This window comes from Falco peregrinus, chromosome 9 (assembly GCF_023634155.1).
Source record: "Falco peregrinus isolate bFalPer1 chromosome 9, bFalPer1.pri, whole genome shotgun sequence".
Classification (NCBI taxonomy): domain Eukaryota; kingdom Metazoa; phylum Chordata; class Aves; order Falconiformes; family Falconidae; genus Falco; species Falco peregrinus.
In genome coordinates, this window is record NC_073729.1 from 32365273 (window position 1) to 32385843 (window position 20571).

A 20571-nucleotide genomic window follows, 5' to 3' on the forward strand; every position below is an offset into this window, starting at 1 on the left:
CTATGCTAGCACTGCCGTAAACCAAACACTTCTTAACCACCGAACTGCGTATTAAACTGAGGTTTTTTTAAAAAAAAACAAATGACAGCAGTTGAGGGTTCCTCCCCACCCGAATCTCTCATTAGGAAAACGAACAAGCTGTATAAATCTGATGAAAGAACAAGCCACTAGAGAGGTGAAAACATCAGCCTGAAGTAGTCGGGAATCAAGTTTCTTTGTTGAGGAAGAGTTCTGAATGTTAAGTCTAAGTAAGGTGCTGAGTGACTCCTTGATTAAGTGGCACTTAACATTCAGTAAGTTTAATGTTCCAGCAAGAACAGCAGGCCGATACCTGTGCTTGGGAGCGGGGGAGGGAGAAAATGGCAGCTCATGCAGTAAAGTAACCAAGTCAGCTATTCTTTTGTCAGTGAAAAGCCAGACATGTTTAAGGGGAAAGAAACGTGGATTAACTAAATCGTGTATTCATACTTCATTGAAAACGTAATGCTGCTTTAATTTGCCTGGTTTGGCAAACCTAGAGGGAAGGTGAATTTTCTTGGCCACAGATATTTCTGATATTTTTTTCTGTGACCAACACTGCACTGTATGAAAGACATACACTCTAATTAGGTCCACAATTTGTTAGAGTCTCCCTATGTAAATAAAAATTCCTCACACTGGCTACCATGGGCCTCTGACACTTTGCAAGCTGGCAACGAAGTTCAGCTGGCACTACAAGTCTCCTGAACTGAACAAATATATTCTTTTGTCTAAGGAAGACACAGACAAACAGAAAAATAGTTAAGTAAATACCTATTTAGGACACCAACTTACAAGTTAAGTAGTAATAATGAGACGTTTCTACCTTGGATTTCAGTAAGGAGAAACCACTTCAATCTTTTTTAAAACAGCATGTTTATTAAGCGACCAAGCTCACTGCAGCCAGCATGCCCATGACTCATCCTCCCTTCCCCACTTTCTAATTAGCCGTGATAGTCAGCATCAATTTGGTGGTTGGTTTTTGTGGGCTGGTGGTTTTCTGGGGGCGGGGTTTAACCACAGAAAAACCATGTTGGAAGCTGAAAAATGGACTCCTGCTTGTTTACTGATCAGAGTTTTAGGAGGAAGCTGGTACTAGCAGCTAAGACGTACTCCAGCTTTCCCGTTAGCTGGACACGCAAACTACTTGCTTGTGCGTGTCCTCCCCCTCCCTTGGAGAGGCTGCATGCAGCACGGCACGATCACAGAGAATAAATACAGGAAAAAGGGGGGAAAGAAAGCCCTCCGCTCTTGGCAAGGGGCAGGCGTTCCACAAGAACTGCTACAGGGTCAAAAGTTTACCGTGGTTTCAATTTCACCTTTTCGCAACCAATGAGCGCGCGGCGGCTGCAGCCAGGACCGCGGGCGGCAGCGCGGCCCTTAACTCCTTACGGCCCGGCCGGGGCGGCCCAGGATGGGGGGGGGCGCGCGCGGAGCCGGGGCGGCCGGGGGGGGGGGGGGGCGGGGCGGGCGCGCGCGGAGCCGGGGCGGCCAGGGAAGGGGGGGGGGGAAGGCGCGCGGGGCCGGGGCGGCCCGGGATGGGAGGTGCCTCCTGCGCGCCGAGCGCTCCCACCAGCGTGGAAACGAAAAGGGATCAGCAGCTGCAGTCCACGCCTGGGAGTCAGAATTAAGGAGCTGCAGAAGCGGGTCCCCTTACCCCCATTTCGGTTGAAATTCCAATAATGAATTCATGAAACAAATTTTCAGTTGGAAACCAGGTCGGTAATCTAAGGGGTAGGGTTGATCCCAAGCAGTGTCAAAGCAGCACTGAACTACAGAGCTCTAGGTGACAGCAGCGAGCGCAGAGTAGCAAACAGGAAAGCCTGACCTTGCGAAAGGGGAGGGAGGGAGAACACCAGCACAGAATTGTCGGAAAGGATTCTGAATGCACCGTCCACAGCTGCAGTGATTTACTTTGCTTCTTGCCAAGCCAGCAGTCGGCACTGGCATAAGGCTGGGCAGCCCAAGGAGTACTGCTGGCCACTGTCCAGTCCCCACAGTACCATCAATAATACTCCATTTCAAGATACAGACTTCAAAACAAGTCATCCTTAATCTATTCCAAGGGTGGACACTGAATTTGTGGCTCTTCGGTACAGAAATCATCACGTCTTAACAGTCTTAGGAAAACAGGTAATACCTAGCCACAGAAGTAGAAAATGGTCTGAACCAGAGCCACTTGTAATAGACTGTCTTGCTGTGGTGGCAGAGGAAAAGACAAGATGCATTTATCTTAGTCTCTGTTCATATTAAGATTACAGAACTAGAGGAAGAACACAGAACAGGCTTCTTGTTCCACTATATGCCTATGTGCTGGATCAATGGTCCCAGGTTCTGTCATCTCCTAACCAGTTCAGGTTTAAATTTTAATGGAGATAATTCCAGAGTCAAAATACCATCACCAGCAATGTAGTTGCATCTCAGGGACTACTGACTCACTGAATCAGTCCACGGTGGAGTATGCCAAAATCTGTGCTGGGACCAGTTTTCTTCTCTGGGAGATTGATGAAAATGCTGACAAAAGCAAATACTGAACAACGCAATCTATGATTGTGGTTTTGCACCCACTTGATCTTGGAAAGTCAGTGTCAACTACAGCTTAAGCACGGAGAGCAACAGATTTATCACCCCTTCAGTGGCCTTGCAGACTATAAGGAAAGGACTAAAGCACTCTACAGTGAACATGTGGATGGAGAGTTCTCAGTTTGGTGCAACAACAGACAATGTAATATGAGGCAGCATGAAGAGAAGTGTATAAAGTGTGTAGTTAAGGCAAATTCTGTAGCAAAGTAATCTAAGAGTATGTTCAGCACAGCAGAAAGGTGTAGGTTACATAGAGATCTTGAAGTGAATAATTAGCAACTTTGACTTGATACCAAATAGAATGGCAAGTCACTGCATATATTTGCAGGGTAAACAATATGGAATTAACTATTCCAAAACAGGCAGCAGTCAAGTCAGGAAACACTTGAGACCATGTATGTTAACATACTCAGACACACACTGCAGAAAGAATGACGAGAACCTGAATATAATTGTGAAGAGGTAAAACGAGTAAATATGCCATCAACATGCAGAAGAGATGCCAGTTACAAGTAGAGAACTCAGTTTTCCAAACCCCGAAAGCAACCAGATGGTAGATTGTTCAAGATAATGCACATAACAACCTAAAGGAAAAAACATTAGTCAGGTGGCAGCTATTACTAATCCTCCAGAAAGATGCAGTTTGAAAACTGGTAAATTATCTTACCCCAGAACCTTAAAGGCTTTCATAGCACTCTGTAATGATGAAAGAGATTCCTGTCCTAGCCCCCTGTATAGGTCCCCAGAAAGGATAAAGACAGATACTCTTAGAAACAGCTATGCCAGCTGAAAATACTACCAACAATCTTCTTTTTGTAACTCAATTCACAAAATAGTTTTAGGCAAGAAGATTATCATGCAAAATTCTTAAAACCTGCTTCAGGAAGAGTCAACCACTTTTAAGGGCAGCCAATGAAAAACGATTTCCAGCTGGTGGGCAAGGTCATTTCTTGACCAGACACAGGTAGATTCCTTTCTCAATCTATGCAATTAAGCATAGCAGCTCAATACAGCTACTATGAGGTTAAGTTAATGCCCTGAGAGCTGCTAACAAAAGATGCAGTAACTGATTAAAATACATTGTCAGAAAGTTAAAGGCATCATGAGAGTCTTAGATGACTGAGATCATGCCCTACTCCAAGCTCTTCTCTTGTTCAAAAATGGTAAGACACCAGTGAAAAAGTTATCAAGTAACATTGTATTTTCATAGTTTAGCTAGGCTAAAATACAGTTTTGCCAATAGTAATTTCAGGCTTAATTACACATATAAAAAGCTGTTTTCCTCTCAGTAAAGAGAGCAGTTTGGTTTTGTTGCTTTACCTTCTCTAAATACCATGTCACTTTAGAGAAATTCTTTTAAATTGAGATATCAAACAAATTCCCTTTTTATAAGATGGCCTCATTTTAAAAGAAAATGGATGCTATAAAATTTTACATCAAGTCAGCATGTTACCAAGAAGCTTTTCTGTGTGTTCTGAATTTGATTAATACAAGCCAAGGTCACTTCCTGAAAGATGCCTACCACTGCAGCTGCAAGCAAACTACACTCCTCTGAGCTCAAAAGCTGGGGGATGGGAAGATGACACTAGCAATATTAACACTGTCTCCATAAACACTGTGATTACAAAATTTAAGTAATATTTAGAAGTGTTTAGTTAATAGGTTACTTATGTGGTGATCTAGTAAAGTCTGAGACTGTATAATCATTTTTTCAAGCAGAAAAGATTCAAAATAATGCACCAGAATGCAAAAAATTAATAATTCTGAGGACTCTTTACTAAACTTTATGCCACTCGCTTGAAAATGTACTTTTTTTTTCCTGTGTATGTTTTATTATGCAGCTCATGAACCTAATAAGAGACTGCCCTTGAATTAACAGCATGTCTCAGTGCAACTGAGACTGTGAGGCTCCACCCGATCTACACTGTGTCCTATGCTGAAGCCATTTAGGAAAAACATATTTCAAGAAAGCAGGCAAGCTCTTTCCAGAAGTCTACAGCAGGCATTTTTCCAGTTTCTGAAGACTATACCTATTGTTTACAAAACCAATTAGAAATTAGCTGTGTTCACCTGTAACTTTAAAGATATTTTAAAAGTTAGTTTAAAAACATGCCACATTTGCATTATGCATGAGGCCAAACAGATGCAGTTTCTTCCATTCCCAGACACTGTTAAAGCTTACAGGTCATGGAAATAATATCTATACCAAATAAAAGAGAATATTATTTTTCGCTTTTTGTTTGTACAGATAAAGATTCTACAATTTGCAGTAGCAAATGGGGGGTGGGGGGAGAACAGGTTTCTGAAAAACATTAAAAATCACACACCAACAGACATTTCCACAAGGACATCTGTTAAGTCTAGGAAAGGGGCCCCAGTGACTTTATTTTGAACACATACACACACATTCAATTTAATATACTTCATCTTTAAAACAGCCTTGAGACACCCAACACTGCAACTGAAGTTTCATGCCAGGCTAAACTTCAGAAGACCTACTGAATGAAAGATAAGTTTAACAAACTGGTGCACTAAAAAGAAAAGAACATTGCTGGTTTCGGGTGGGCATCTTTGCTTAAAATAGAAAAATACACTAAAGCATATCATTACCTATGCAGGCAGAGCTACATCTGTGGTTAAGGATGCCTAACATTTTCCATCACAGAAGCCTGCTGTAATACGTTAATGACTGTCTCTCACACACCCCTCAGAATAACTTTTTGTGGAAGACTTGCATAAAATTGGTTCAGATGTTTAAAAACAGAGTGGAGAATTCAGGTGAACAAAATGCAACCTTTTATTCAGTCTGCAAAGTTAAAGCTTTAGAAGAGCATCTGATCAAACATCTGACCAAGCTAAGCTTCATCTTGCTGCTCCAGTGAAGATACCTGTATAGATGGCAAGTGCCTTTAAAGTCTTTGAACACACCCAGTTTAGTTTTAAACCACTTACCAAGACACTCAAGTGTTTTATCTAACCAAGTTAGCTTTGTTGCTGCACCGCTTCTCCGTGCTGCAGGAGTTAGAACATGCTGTATCAACTTACTATAAAGACCAAGAGCAGCTTCTCTATAAACCTGCCAGCTACGAAGCAGTTAAAATGCCCAGAACAGTAGCTAGTGAACAGGGACATTTTTACGTTTTACATGTTACAGGTTACACTGCCCCACCCATACACAGCATCCACAACACACCAGGCAGCAACAGAATCAAGGGCTTAGTAAAGACCACCCTTCCCTCTCCCCCAGGTTAAGATCCCAGTTGCAACGGCAGATGGAGGTCTCGGCCAGTAGCACAAAAAGACCACGCTCCTGCCCAGTGGCTAGCCCATGTAGAAAGCAAGCTCGGACCACTGACCACAGTGGTGTCAGTCTGCTCTGTGGGATTCCAGGTGACAACCTTGCTGGCAAACAGAGCAGAAATTTCCTTGTGGCACATCATAGTATGTTTTCCATATGCTTTTTAAAGGCATACAAAAAAGTTACACTGAAAATACTAAGGTTGTGAGGTCATTCAAAAAACTTAAAATAGTATTGTCAACTCCAGCTCTCAACACTTCTTCCTTTAACCCTTGGTACACATACTTAGTTAAGCACATTGCTGTGTAACTGCTTATTAGACTTCATGTGGAAGCAGCACCCATCAGGTCAGAGAAAAGACTACTATAGACTTATTTGTCTGTTGTATCATCTCCAAAGTGCATTACTGTTTCAGCAGTGATGTTCACTTTCCTATACAGTGATAGATAATGGTCTCGTAAATGGAGAGCTGAAGTCTGGAAGGCTCTTATCCTTACTTAGTCTTTGCCAACACAGGTACATGGGGAGTTCCAGCAACATTCAAATTAAAACGTACGGGGTTTTTTTCCCTATAAAGAGTAAAAAACACTCTCTTGATTATGACAGATAGCAACTTCTGATTAAGAATATTCATTTACAGCAGATTTTAAACTGACATTTAAAACAGTGATTTAATTGTTGGAAATATTTACACCCATCAGTAAGGAGGGGCACATAAGCAGGAAAGAAATACAGTCCATAAATCACACTGACTTGCCTTGGGCACATTTTGCCAGTCAGCAGATGTAGTACTTACAGACATTTATTCAGGTATTTGCACAAGAAGCTATAGAATTTAAGTCAGTACATACACTATTTTGCACCATAAAACAACTAACGTTAATCAAAGCTCTGGATACATTACCATTTTAAAAACATAGATTCATATTCTGAAAAGGTGTTTGAGTGATACAGGGAGAGGGCAAGAGGGAAGGTACATACGCACAGACTTCAATGGGAATTAAATGCCTGGTGTGTTAAGAGTTTTTCAGAAGTCTAATTGGTATCTCTTTTCATCAGACTACTAAAATAGCTATTTAAAAAAAATTATTAAAAACACACATACCCTTTGCTTTTAGAATTAGATCTGTTATCCTCTGATCTAATAATAATCAAAGGCCTGTTAATTAAGTTTCCTGAGTTTTGGCATAACTAGCCTCTCAAATTTGAGAGTACAAGATCAGAGACCAAAACCAAAAGGAAGTTACTGAAGAAAGGAAATCAAAATAGTTTAAGTCTTCCATGCATAGTATCAGTGCTTATATGTAATTTACTTCTTTGTAAGGAGTAAGTACAGCTACTTAATACAAAAGTGACATTTCTAAAACACAATTCGACCTTGAAATATGGAAATGTTCCTAGCTCAATGCTGTAATTAACTGATTGAGCATACACATGTACACTTAGTATGGCTGCAAGAGGTGTTCATTTAGTTCAAGACAAATGCTTGCCATTCAAAGCTGGATGTGACAGTTGGCTGTCTGTAATATAACAATAATTCCAAGCAATTCATTAGTTAAAAATCCCCCTTCCCCCGTTTTTTTCATATATCTTACTATATTTCACATTCATAGTGACTAGAGCTTAGCAGAGTACCTTCAGCTAAACTGCAAAATAAAGGCAGAATAAAATCACTCCCCGATTAGGTTAATTCGTCTCTCCACAGTACTGTCAGGTTATCTTATTATATTTTAAATGTTGCCCATGTGCTGTATACCAATTGTTGTAACACACAGCATCGGCTAAAACTTCCTGCACAAAACTGAAAGCTGTAACACTATTTTGCACATCACTGGTAGACTCAAGTCTTCAATTTCAGGAGTCAATTATTTAAAAATTAAGCTGAATTGGAGAAGGAAAAGAAGAACCCAAAGGTTTGTATAGCATTGAACAAAGACACCAAACAGAAACATAGCACCCAGAGAGATACTATAGACTGGAGAGTCACAGTCTCCTCTAAGGCCTACAACAGAAGGGCAAGAGGCAAGCTTTACTACCTGCAACAAGCTAAAATTTCAGTTTTCAAATAATGGTTGAACACCACTATTCCAGACGACCTATGGAATCTCTCTCTTGAGAGACCTTCAAAAGGACTGAACAAAACCCTGACCAACTGGGTCTGACTTTCTTTGCAGTGTTTGTATTGATGCTAGATTAATTCTGCTATGGTATTTGTAAAACTGTCATTGGATAATTAGGTACTGCAGCCCAATGACAAACTGGTACCATTACAACAATGGGCTACTAAGACAAGACAGTACTTCACAATTGGTCCTATTTTGTCTTGATTTTAGGATGTATTACCACATTCTTTTTTGTACTGATTTAAGCAGGTATGTGTTATTAATGTCATGTACTTTTTACATCTTGCATACACCCATTAACACTCCCATCTTTACTGGACACAGAGTATGTATTCCAATATTAATTCCTACCATCAAAGATTACTCCCCCCTCAACCCCCATTTATGAGAAAAAGCATTCTTTTGAATAAGGTTCTCAATGCCCTCTATTTATTTTTTTTGTCCAAACTTTTCTTTCCAAATAATTTCCCCTGCATAAAAACCTTACGCTTCTAGTTTGTCTAATGTTCTATTAAAGAAGCAACATCTTAACTTGCATTAAAAAGACATTTTTCAGCAAATCTTGCACTAGGCTCCCCAAGACTCCTGCAGCAGGCAGAAAAATCAGGTTTGCTCATGAGAGTTCTTATACAAATGGCACTTCTCAAACACTGATGTTTATCTGCAGAACTCTCCAAAATGACACTATCATCATTAGCACAGAAATTCCAAGTAATTTTAGGAAGATTTGCAGCCATTCTGGAAGTTAGTACAAGAGGTCAGTGACTGCCAAAAACAGAAGAGGGGATCACATCCTTCCCTCTTCAAGTGCCAAAAACATTTGTAATGTTTTGTTTTAAAGCCAGTCACTTCCTTGTTTGTAGGTAAATGGCTAAGTAGTTGTGTAGTTTCACAACATTAGGAAGCAATTTTATGTATTTTTATATAATGCACTGGAGGAAATACCAGGATAGAGCTGTTGAATTTTATTACTACTATTTCTTAAGTGCACTGCATCTTTAGTTTCCATACAAGTAGACCAACAGAACTGTATCTTCCATTCAGTAAAACCCTGAGCTGGAGGCGAACCATTCTTTGAGTATGTCTGCCAATGAGACGTCCAAGATGCATCCGCCATGACTTAAACAACTCGTGTTCTCTTTTACCAGACTTTCAGGTCATTCTGTGTTTAATTCAAAGTTTAACTTGATGCTAAGCTTTAAATTTAATATTCAGCCACACCTCCACACTTGGAAGATTTTTATATTAGTATCTAGTATGCGTATCAAGCATGGTAACCAAGTGATTTGCCCCACTTATGCCTTTACGTCATACAACTAGAGTATATCAGCTATACAGCAGTTGATTCAATGCATTTTCTTGTCAGTAAACACATTTTCTTGTCAGTAAACACTGCCATTGTCCAGTTAAGTGACTTTCTACTACAGTACATCACACTTAACACAAAACTCTTAAAAGAAAGGGAAGTAATGTGTAGGTACATTGCAGTCAGAATCTTACGTTCTTGGGCCCCGTCAAAATTATTAGAAGAAAAGCTTCTAATATTGGATCTAGGCATTGCATTGCTTTCACGTTTTCTTTTCTAAGTCTGCTAAGCATTTTCAGTGTACCTGACAGTCCATTAAAATCTCAGAAAGCTACAAAACCTTACCTACACTTGAGCTTTCACCAGGAGGAAGCTAACTTTGTTAGATTCTCATATAGATGAAGCCTATAAACAGATAGTGGACATACAGTAATACGATAAACATAGCAGACCATAGAGGGAACACAAGAAAAGAGCATACAAAATTTAAGTCTGACGTCATTAATTCTGTCTTACAGAACAGAAATGCTGTGATTTAGGTTTTTTCTTCACTGTAAGTAGATTTATGACAGACAATATGCTTAGACAAGTGTCTCCATCCAGTCGAAGAACAAGAATTAGTTATCCCTTCTCTCCACCATGTATTATTAACCTGTGTCATCTGTCTGCAAATCACTGCTTAGGAACTGTAACATTTTAATGAGCACAGCTACCTGAATCAAAACACAATCTTTTCTGTGCTTTGAAGAGATCATTCTCCAAATGTTTTTCTTCCACTGCCTCCTTTAATTTTCTTCATTTTGCTTTAACCTTACTTTATTCTAACCAAGCCAGCTCACTTGAATTTTATTTCAGGGTACCTACTAAACTGCAGAGCCAAGAGGTTGATCTTATCACAAGAGATTGTTCTGAAGGAGGTGCTTCCTTTCTCCAAACCAAAATCCCACTGAACAGAATGTCCAGACAAGTTACCAGTTTCACTACTCTCCAGCAACAGGTATGGAGCTTGGCACATTATTCTATTCAAGTACTGAAAGTTAGATTGGCTACCTCAGAAGTTATGACCAAAAAACCCCAAACAAAACCAAAACCCACCAGTGATTAGCATCATACCTACTCTAGACCCAAAACAGCTTTAGCTAAGAAATCCCATTTCATCACCATTGTTTCAAAAGAACTGGTTTGAAGAAAGTATTCACACCATTGGTTACTTCAGAAAGAAGAAAACTCTAGTATCAGTGATAAGAGAATTAAAAACTAAAGGCAGATATACACACAGAAGGATGCTACCACGCCACCCCACAACTTTTAAAAGCAACGCCCTTTAAGGGCCCATGTTTCCCCCAAAAGCCTATAGCATTAGGTACCATCATACATGCTGAGCCCAGGTCATACCATGCATTTCCCCGAGTTTGAGGGAGGTGGAGGAGAGCAAACTACATACAATATTAATACAGAACATAAGAAAATACCTTCATTTTTTTTAAGGGAGTTGAAATGATTTTCTCCCTTTTCCTAACCCCCTAAATATCAATGTTTTTTCTGTATCAACCCTCAAATTAAAGCAGTCCTGGACAATTACGTAAAAGAGAAGACTTACTTAGCACAGTGTTCTCTCTCCAACAGAAGTCAGTAGGAATGCCTAGAAAGAAAAAGGTAAGCATGTGAATGTGTTGCAGCATACTCTCAAACTTCAAAATCAACACAGCTCAGGAACTTCCTGGTTCAAAAGGACTGAGTTTCCCAGCAGCTGGATTTCTCTTCTATATAAGTTGGTGGTTTGGTTTTTTTTTTTGGTGTTTTTGTGTTTGTTTTTTTTTGGGGGGGGGGGGGTTTAACCAATTAATACAACTGAAATACTCTGTGGCAGTCAGTTCTGTAGTTAAGCTCTACAACTATGTGGAAGTATCAGGTTTTTTATTTTTAACTCTGCCATCTGATAATGAGGAGGAGAAGAATAAATGAAATGACTGAAGAGGAAAACACTTTCTTCCTGTTGATTTTTTTATGACTTTCTTGTGGTTATTTTGAATAGATCTGCCTTGCACTCTCAAGAAAAAAAAAAAGACACTTTTAACAATTTAGAGATCTTAAAAAACCAAACCACCAAAAAAGAGAAAGATAAAGTCCAGTGTCCTCTTTTTAATACTGCCTAGACCTGAATTACTTATACTCAAGAAGAAGGCATAACATGACTGTATAAATATGCCGTAATGTTCAATCTCATGTTCTTTTTCTTCACTGGCAACTCACAACACTCAACTTGTTGAACGCTATTTAGCACTGATCTGTCATTTTGACAGAATAATTAATTCAGATGTATTCTTTTTTTTACTGAGTGGAAGAAAATTGGGCAAAAATTTGTTGGTTACAGTAGGCCTGCTTCTCCCTTAAGTACATCACTAGGCATAACTACAAGAGCATCACTCAGAATAAGGACAAGTCTCCTAAATCAAGTGCTAGGGATATATACAGCCACTCACTCAGAAGAGAGAGAAAGTTCCTTTAAATCCCATCATTTCTTATTCAATGACCATGCTGACAGTGACTGTGATTATTACCTGTAATTACCAAATCTACATTCTTAGAGGACAATAATAAATGTTGAGAGGTAAGGACCTACTCCCAGAACAAGTATTAGAGAGGTGTTTTCTTTAAGAGTTTACCAAATCTTCATGCATGCAATAAGCTCTGCAGAATTGTTTCAGTCAAGATCAGTCTTACGTCCATAAAGTAATTAGCAAACATCAGTTAAGTCAAGACATGAATTTCCAATAAGCAGAATAAAGAAAGATCTCTGTGTAAAACCAAGCTCAAAAGAACACTGGAAACTTCTGCAAGACCGTAGTAACAAGCTCCATATAGTGAAATATCCAATCTGCCACACTGGCTTTATCCAAAGCTCAAGTAAACAAGTTTGTTTTAGGCTCTGACAATAAACACATTTCAGTTCTACATCTTCAGCAGTACGTTTTGCCTTTAGGAACAAAAAAAAGCCTTAATAAGACTTAGAAATCCCAGCTCTAAGCTTGAACTTTGCATCAAATTTGTAAAGTAACATTTAGATAAGGTATCAAAAATGTAAACAAAGCAATGACAGCAACTTTATTTCGCAATAAACAGTTTGTTTCAATACTTTTAATCAGTGAGAAACAAACTAAACAGTACACAATTCACAATACAGTCCTTATAAAAGCTGGAAAAGTTATTAAGGTTCGCCTCAAGTTCAACATGCTCTATTTTTAACCTCAGTCAAGTCCCTTCTCATTAGCAGTAATTTAATATTTAAGAAAGAATTAGGAGCAGCTGGGAAGTTAGTTTGATAGAGAGATTTATGTATTTTAAAAAATATTTTTTTAGCCCATTTTAGCTAATAATTCAGTTAAAGTTATTTAGACCTAGCCAGCTAATGTAATCTTCCATTGTCACTGCATACCAAACAAAGGCTTACAGATTGCTTTAGAAATTAGTAATTAATCGTTTGCTATTATTTTTTCATAATCATTGTGTGTTTCATAAGCACAAGTTTCATTTCAAAAGTAAACACACACACCCCAAAAAGAAAAAAAAATAGAATTCTGGACACCCCCTTTGCTCTAGCTAATAGTAATATAGTTTTCACATCCATATAGTTTGACACCGATGGAACAATTCTGTTGCCATACCTTTTTAACAGTGAAGTTTAGGACACTGATGTAAGACCTGCTGAAGACACTTTTTTTAAAGCATTTCACAAGATCAAACCAACCCCGACAAGCTCATGATTGACTTACTAGGAAAAAGCAGAGTTTACATAACAGTGAACTGAAAGAAAGATAATGCCTTTGAAAACAATCCCAGTGCTTCTGCATTTGGAGGATGCTAACAAACGGGGAACAGGCATAAGCATCTGCTTGTCTTTTAGGTAATAACAAACGGGTTTTGAGCACTCCTGTATGCATAAGCACCCATATCACATGATAGATAAGCCTTGTTTGGAGGCCAGAACTCTTTCAAGAAGTCTAGGGTGTAAGAACAACCCATTTTTCCTAGAGATAGTGTTAGCACTAGCAGAGACCATGACACATTTATATGCACATGGCAGATACTGCAATCTTTCAGATGACTGCTAGCAAAACAGTGAATTAGTGGCCATCTCCATGTTATTTTACAGCACTTAAGCAAGAACTTAACTTTCTCTGAGAGCATTAAACTAACTTCTGCCAATTCTGACATCAGTAGCTTCTGCTCTGTCGTGGTAAATTGTAACTAATATGGAATTTAACATTTCCAAGATGACAGTAATCTTTGTAGCTACAGCAATAGAAGTGTGTTGTGGTAAACTTTGCCTGGAGACAGTTCAGTCACATCTGGATATATGGCAGCAATATCAAGATAAACAAATCATCCCAAATAGAAAACAACCAAAAAACCTTAATTCTAGAAGCTGTATTTCCTGCTTATCTAAAATTATTACAAAATTTAAGTATTCTTTGTTTTATCTCACTCTTGATCTGTGCTTTGTCCCTCTGTTTCTCTAGCCTTTTAGCAGAGATACTATCTAGGACTGCAAGCACTGAGTGCATGGAGTGATACAGATTCCAGATAATGTCACACTCAAGAAATTCTTGCACTTAGAATGAGAAAACAACTGCTAAGATAGCTGCCAACAAATAAATTTGATTTGATTAGAAATGTGGGTAAAGAGCTTTACAACTTCGGCTTGTTCCAGATGCTTCAAAAAAAGTGCCTGTGGTAATTTTTTCTGGAAAACAGGCTGTTTTGGCTGAGCCTACTTGGTATATCCTGTCATAAGAGTTAAAGTTTTAATATTAAAGCTGCTTCATCTGTTCTGCAAAACACACTTAGAACATTGTCTTATGTAACAAATCTCAGTGCAAATTCCTCCAGCTATAAACTAACTGATGATGGCCAATCTTGTGTTAAGAACTCATTGTGCTCCATGCCTCCTCATGGTTCTTGAAAGTAATACTGAAATACATGAGGACATCCTGTGCAACTACACAGCAAAAAGTCAGAGCAGTTTCAGAAATCTACAGTTCAGAAGTGAAGCCTTTAATTTAGCACGAACGTGGTAAAAATGCTACCTTAATATACTAGGCAAGTTAGAACAAGCCACTTTTCAGCTGTATTCTTTTGTGGTGTTTTGTGGGTGGGGTTTTGTTTTTGTTTTAGACTAACCAATAGCCCTAGCTGTGTCCTTGTTTCAACTGATATAGCTCAAAGTCTCTCCAGGGCTGTTAGTTACTTTTTTTTTTTTCCACTGTTGATGCTGTGGAGCCAGTGTAACTCTAGAAGAGAAACATTCCATTTCATGCAGAGTTTTTTTTGTTGGCAGGGTGGGTTTTTTGTTGTTTTTAACAATAACAGTACATTAAAATCTTTTCTAAATGAATCAATCTGTGGTGAAGTGCCTTGCTAACTTTATTTGGGGAGAAAGAAAAGCCTGGAAGATTTGCAAGTTTTTTATTATTCCAGAAAAAACAAGTTGAGACTGGATTGGACTAAAATTACTAATTACTAAATAGCAAAGCTCCATAACAGAAGAAATTTTCAGGAGAGTGAGTATGACTATAGGAAAGCATCCAACCTTTTGTTCAAAATATTACATTAGAAAGTTGAAGCAGCCTTGTTACTGCAAAGAAAAACTTTTGAAGTGGCTGAGACAATTAGCATAGCTAAACTTTAATCTATTTTGGCTATAACCAGTACATATATTTGGAATAAAACATTGCCACTGTCTAGGATCTTAACTCACCTGGTTTTGTTAAAAGGTATCAATTAGCTGTGTCCACAAGAAATCTGTAACAGCTATGGAAGATCAGACTGTTTCTCTCATGAACTCTTGGACAGTTCTTAAATAGGAATGATACACCCATGTTTTTCATGGTATTTTAGAGTATAAGGCTGACCCACAAGTCCAGCCTGTTTACTTTTGGAAAATCCTCGAGCGCACATAAAGTCAAATACAAATATTTCTCTCATAGGTGGATAATAATGATATATCCACTCTACAATGATTTCTTTTAATGTCATTTTCATGAATATGACTTAGGTAGCTTTGAAGCTACCTTTTACCAGCAGCGCAGCCAAGGTGTTGCATTCAGCAAGAATTTATTTTACAATCTGGATAAATTTACCCCGGAGCTCAGCACAGGCTCACAGACCAGTGCAACAAGATAGCCATCCCGTCATGGTACAGCTAGGGGATTGCACTGACAGCTTTGGGGTGATAAGGCTGTACCTCAGACTGCAAGCATGTGCCTATTAATTAGCAATGCAGATACTAGCCCTGTGGCTCAAATTACCTCTTAGTAAATGCTTCCCCATGTACAATTTCTTAGTTGCCTGTGTAAGACTGTTCATTTTGTACACAAGGAAGTGCTTGTATATGCCACTACTTCATATCCTGTGGAAATGCCCTCGAAACCTCTGTTCTGTGGCACAGATGGAAACTGTTCTTTTGCTATGGCCTCACACTATAGCAATGGATAAATTACAACATGAAAATACTAGCCTGTGTTAAAATTTGAACAGTCTGCTTACTTTGGTGAAAAAGATACAGACACTTAACATGTATGCCTCTTAAAGAGCAACCTTAATTAAGGCAGAGGTTTTTCTTAACTCCCTTCTATCCACAGTTTGAATGCATGTATTTTTTCTACCCTCTCGCTACAGTCTAGGCTTGTTTTACTTACGGTAGAAGGAGACTGGATTACTACTAACCTGATATCCTTAGCTCTCATGTTTTCATTCCCTCAAATATATGTATATCCTGTTCATCTAGAAATAGAAGTACCAGCTCACCCATCATTTCTGTGTGGTACTAGACTAGTAGTACTCCAAGGATGGAGCTCCTTAGGTTCAACAGTAGTTGTCCACGGAACCCACTTGTATAAAAATTCCAACCAATCCCACCTCTCAAAGGTCTTGAAGACAAGACTTAAGTCTTGGTTACGTTTATTTAAAAATAGACATCTCCAAATGCAGTTCTAGAGAATGGCACCACATCTACATCACACTACAGGAAGCAATTCCTGGCCCACAACTCCAGAGATGTTAACAGAAATTATTCTCAAGACAACTCGTTAAGTATTTCTTAGTATGAGACAAAAAAAGTACAGTTGGGAAATAACAACATTCCCCAAACCTACAAACTAACCAGAAGTTAAAAAACAACAGGTGCATGGGGGAGACCAGCTAATAAATGTTTTTGAGAGGAAGCTAGAAGAATTTGGTCTGCTCAGCCTAAAAAGCAAAAGGAGGAGTTAAATTGCTGTCTGAATAAGTTATGTTTTCAAAACAAAAGCTTACCACTTTTTGAAAGAGGTTTGAGATGTAGTCAGCCATAATATCAACTGCTGAATCTAATGGCTGCTTCTGTTGCTCCTGTACCACTATTTTAGTCCACGAAATGAGGCAAGAGGAAAGAAGAGAAGCAACATTAAATCCAAAAAGGAAAACCAACCAAAAAGCCACATAAAACTAGTCAGGTAACTATCCAAACTAAGGAAATAGCACTTTGTCATTCTAATCAAGTTTTAGTCTAGTGGATTCAACTTTATGCATGTAATATAAAAGAATCTCTTGTAACCTCAAACACAAAGATCCACTTCATGAACAAACCCCTTCTCTAGCCTTATCTCTGAATCACTGTGCATTAGACTGAAAATGCTGCTTGGTGTATTTGACATTCTCTAACTACATCCACAAAGATTTAGGTGTGGGAATGCATCTGGATGTTTCATAAAAGAAGCCCATAAGTATAAGAAACTAAATTCTCAACTCAGCATAAGTTTTCACTATCTCATCTGAAGTTTTCACTGGCATAGGCAGTCATTTTTGCCCCGTAAACTTCAGGCTTGGTCACTAATTTCAAGTTCTTCAGCTTCTACAGGTTCTATGTTTTTTGTTGTTGTTTTGATTTGCTTTTTAAATAAGACAATCTTCACATAATTAATATTAGATTATGTACTATTTACATTTCAACTAAAATCTGCCCCTCAATGTTTCTAAGAGCCTTCAAATATCCAACCAATGAACATACAGAGTAATTAAAGAGAATCTCCTTTCCCTCAACCCAAAAATAAAATACTGCTTTGCATCCCTATTGTTGCTTTCTCAAAGCAGAGTGATCATTTCCTGAATTGTTTGGTGTAGGTATTTTGCTTAAGCAGCAAGCACTCCAGGCTACAACTGATGAGTGACCTTGAGACAGCTCTTAGAAAGCAGTTGCCATAGTAACACCACCACAAATGTGGTACATCCTCAGCTGACACCACCAATCTGGTGCAACAGATCCATAATAAGTACATCTACCCTGTATTAGTGTCTCAATATTTAAGGTGGAAGTTACTAGATTATTTTTTTTTTAGAATTATTTCAAAAACCCCTTGTGCTGTGGTAGACATTGAATACTCTGTATGAATAGAAGCAACTAAGGCTATACAAGCCCACATCATGCTAGAGTTAAATAAGGTACCCTAAAATAATGCACTACTGAAAGTTAAAGCTACTCAGTGTGTTAATCCAGAGAGCAGTCTTTGGTCCAGGAAATGAGTCCACTGAAGAAAACCTTGCAAAAGCACACAACTAAGGAAGCTTGTTGTCTTTTCTCAGATCCTCCAATACAAATAAACTTTATGGAGCCCTGCTGCATCAAACAATGCAAAATGCAACCACAATGGATTATTTTTGCATGCCAGGATATTCAGTCTCACCTGTGCAACCTCATCACCTTGAATAAACTTTCAAACCAACTTGACCCTAAGGAATAGTGAAAAAAAAAACCTAAGGTTTTTTTTCTGTACATAGGATGCTGCTAGTTCTTGTGAGCTCTGAAAGAGGAAGAAAAAGGTGAATCATTACAGAAATATCAGTAAAAATGAAATAACTAGCCCTCTTCAATTCTAGGTAACAGAAATGCTCAGTAGAACCATTTCTGTTTAAAGACAATGGACTAATGAACAGTTAATTATAACCTAACAGTCAGACATTAGGAAGTTTACTTTACAATTAAACTGCAGCTCCATGACCCATCTTTTTCTTAAACCATCAGAAAAGGCCCATCATATAAGTTTCATAGTTTGTTGATGTTCAAGAGATTGTATTACAGCTAAAACATTGCTGTATTCTAATCTGAAACAAGAGTTAGGATTGCTTTGCCTCTGATCAAGTCCGCTCACTTCATGGGTTTGCCCTTATCCTAAGGGAAAATATTTGCTGAACCTCCATACCAGTGGAACCTGTGTGTCAGCTAAGAGTTAATTCCAGTTACAAGTACAGTCATATACTTTAAAAAAGGCTTTTGGATACTCCAATGTAAAGAATCTGGTCCAAGTTAATTCAGTCAGTCAAGTACCTGTCCTGAAACCTGGCTGAGGAGCCCCTGCATCCATAACTGCAACCTAAAGATAGAAAACAGAAAAAAAAGTTCCCAGATAATACTAAGCAGACATTCAACAGGGCCCTAAATCCAAAAAACAATAAAAGTATTTTGGCAATCATGTGTCATAGTACAATTACCAACCAAAAGGGTTCAGCTGTGTTGCTTCTGGAGGTCTGGAAAGACTGCCACCTTGGCTCAAAAAAGTATTGAGACTGATGATCCTGTCGATTACTGCTATGTGCCACCCTTCCCACTTCCATCACTTCTGTGAAGTTGCAGGTAAGATGGCTATATTCTAAATTGACCTATGTCCTATCAATCTGTATAAAGGCATTGACAGATTCCTTTTGAACAAGTGTTCATATAAACATTGAGTATGTTTCTATTTAGCAATAGATTCCTATAGTAAACATACTTTCATCAGAGTACAATAATTTGTCTTCAGCTTTGCATGTAATTGTTTATTTTGTCCTAGCTGTGCAGGTTATGTTAAGAGGTTAAGTCTAATCCTACAGTCCTGTTAAAAATCTTTCAACCCTTGACCCAACAGCTTGGGGGTACTGATCTTCTGAGTCTCTACAGATGTTATCCATTTGATAGATTAATTCTACCCCAAAATAGAATTATTGCAGTAGTTACCCCTTTCAGCAAGTTATTTTGCTTAGCAATATGTACATGCACTACAGTAGTAACAAATACACATTAAATATTTGCAGGTTTCTCAACATCAGTTTTCAGAACAGCACTCAATATACCTACTTAATCCCTATTGACTTAAGTGAAATTAGTTTTCCAGTGCAGATACAATAGGTAAGGAACTACCAGTAATAATACATAATTACTAACTCCACCAGCTCTTTCTAGTTACAACCCCAGGGTAGACAAAGGGTGCTGAATTTCTCCAACACCCAGGTAGTACCTGAATCTCTCTACTATAATACATTTGTTTCTGAAAACAATGTTTTACAGCAACTCCATCCAGTTTATGTTTTGATAGAGCTGCTCTAGTCCCACCCAACCCATTCCCTTGCACTAGTACTGGTGTTTGTGCAACTAGGAGTGAACTGACAGCCAGACATTGCCTGGGTGGTTTTGTTTGGTTTTGGGGTTCAGGATTTTTTGTTGGCAGGAAGGAGGGAATGGACAATTTTGAGTTAAAACTGTTTGCTGACTGCAAGGGGCTCAGTCCCAGAGCGAGGGGAGGAGAGGTAACAGGAAGGATGCACAATAGCCCTGACTTGGCCTGAGACATGCAAATGTGTACCACGCTGCCTTGGAAAGAGTATTCCACAGAAATGCATTTAAAGTGCTCTGGATTTATATTTTCAATTAGTACTGGAAAGAAATCAGTCTGTTGAGATGTTGCTTGCTTTTTGCACAATATACCACCTTAGCTCCCACCCCAGCATTTAAGTAAAAAAAAAAACCAAACCTCAACCCATTATATAAAGGATTCTTTAGGCCCTCATCCAAAAGAGCATAAGTCAACAATGAATATCTGTAGTGACAGAAAGACAAGGCACATTCAAAGTAGAGTCCTCTAGATCTTGGAGAAAGGTCAGGGAGCCATTTGGTAAACAAGAACTTCTTAAACAGAAAAGAGCTTCCAGGTAGACAAATGAGGCTGAACCTGCAGATCACTTCAGTTTGATTTTCACCAATGTAGCTGAAGCTACAATAATTTTATAAATAACCATTAAATAGGTTTTAAAGTTAACTACTTTAAAAATGAATATGATTAGAACAGGATATGTTTCCTAATGTCTTTCTTCCTTTAGTATATCAAAGATATGACAATTAAGACTTCTAGCAACATACAGTCCTTATTGGAAATGTTAGTCTAGAATTAATATCT

At 38.5% G+C, this 20571-nt stretch overlaps 1 protein-coding gene across 1 annotated transcript in view; it reads right to left on the reverse strand.

The window, feature by feature from the left end:
• The window catches only part of NCOA3 (nuclear receptor coactivator 3), an 81899-nt gene that overhangs the window by 51788 nt on the left and 9540 nt on the right, over positions 1-20571 (reverse strand). The window contains exon 2 of the mRNA XM_013298026.3: positions 10929-10970. The gene's annotated coding sequence lies outside the window, so the exon portion shown is untranslated. The remainder of the gene's footprint in view (positions 1-10928; positions 10971-20571) is intronic.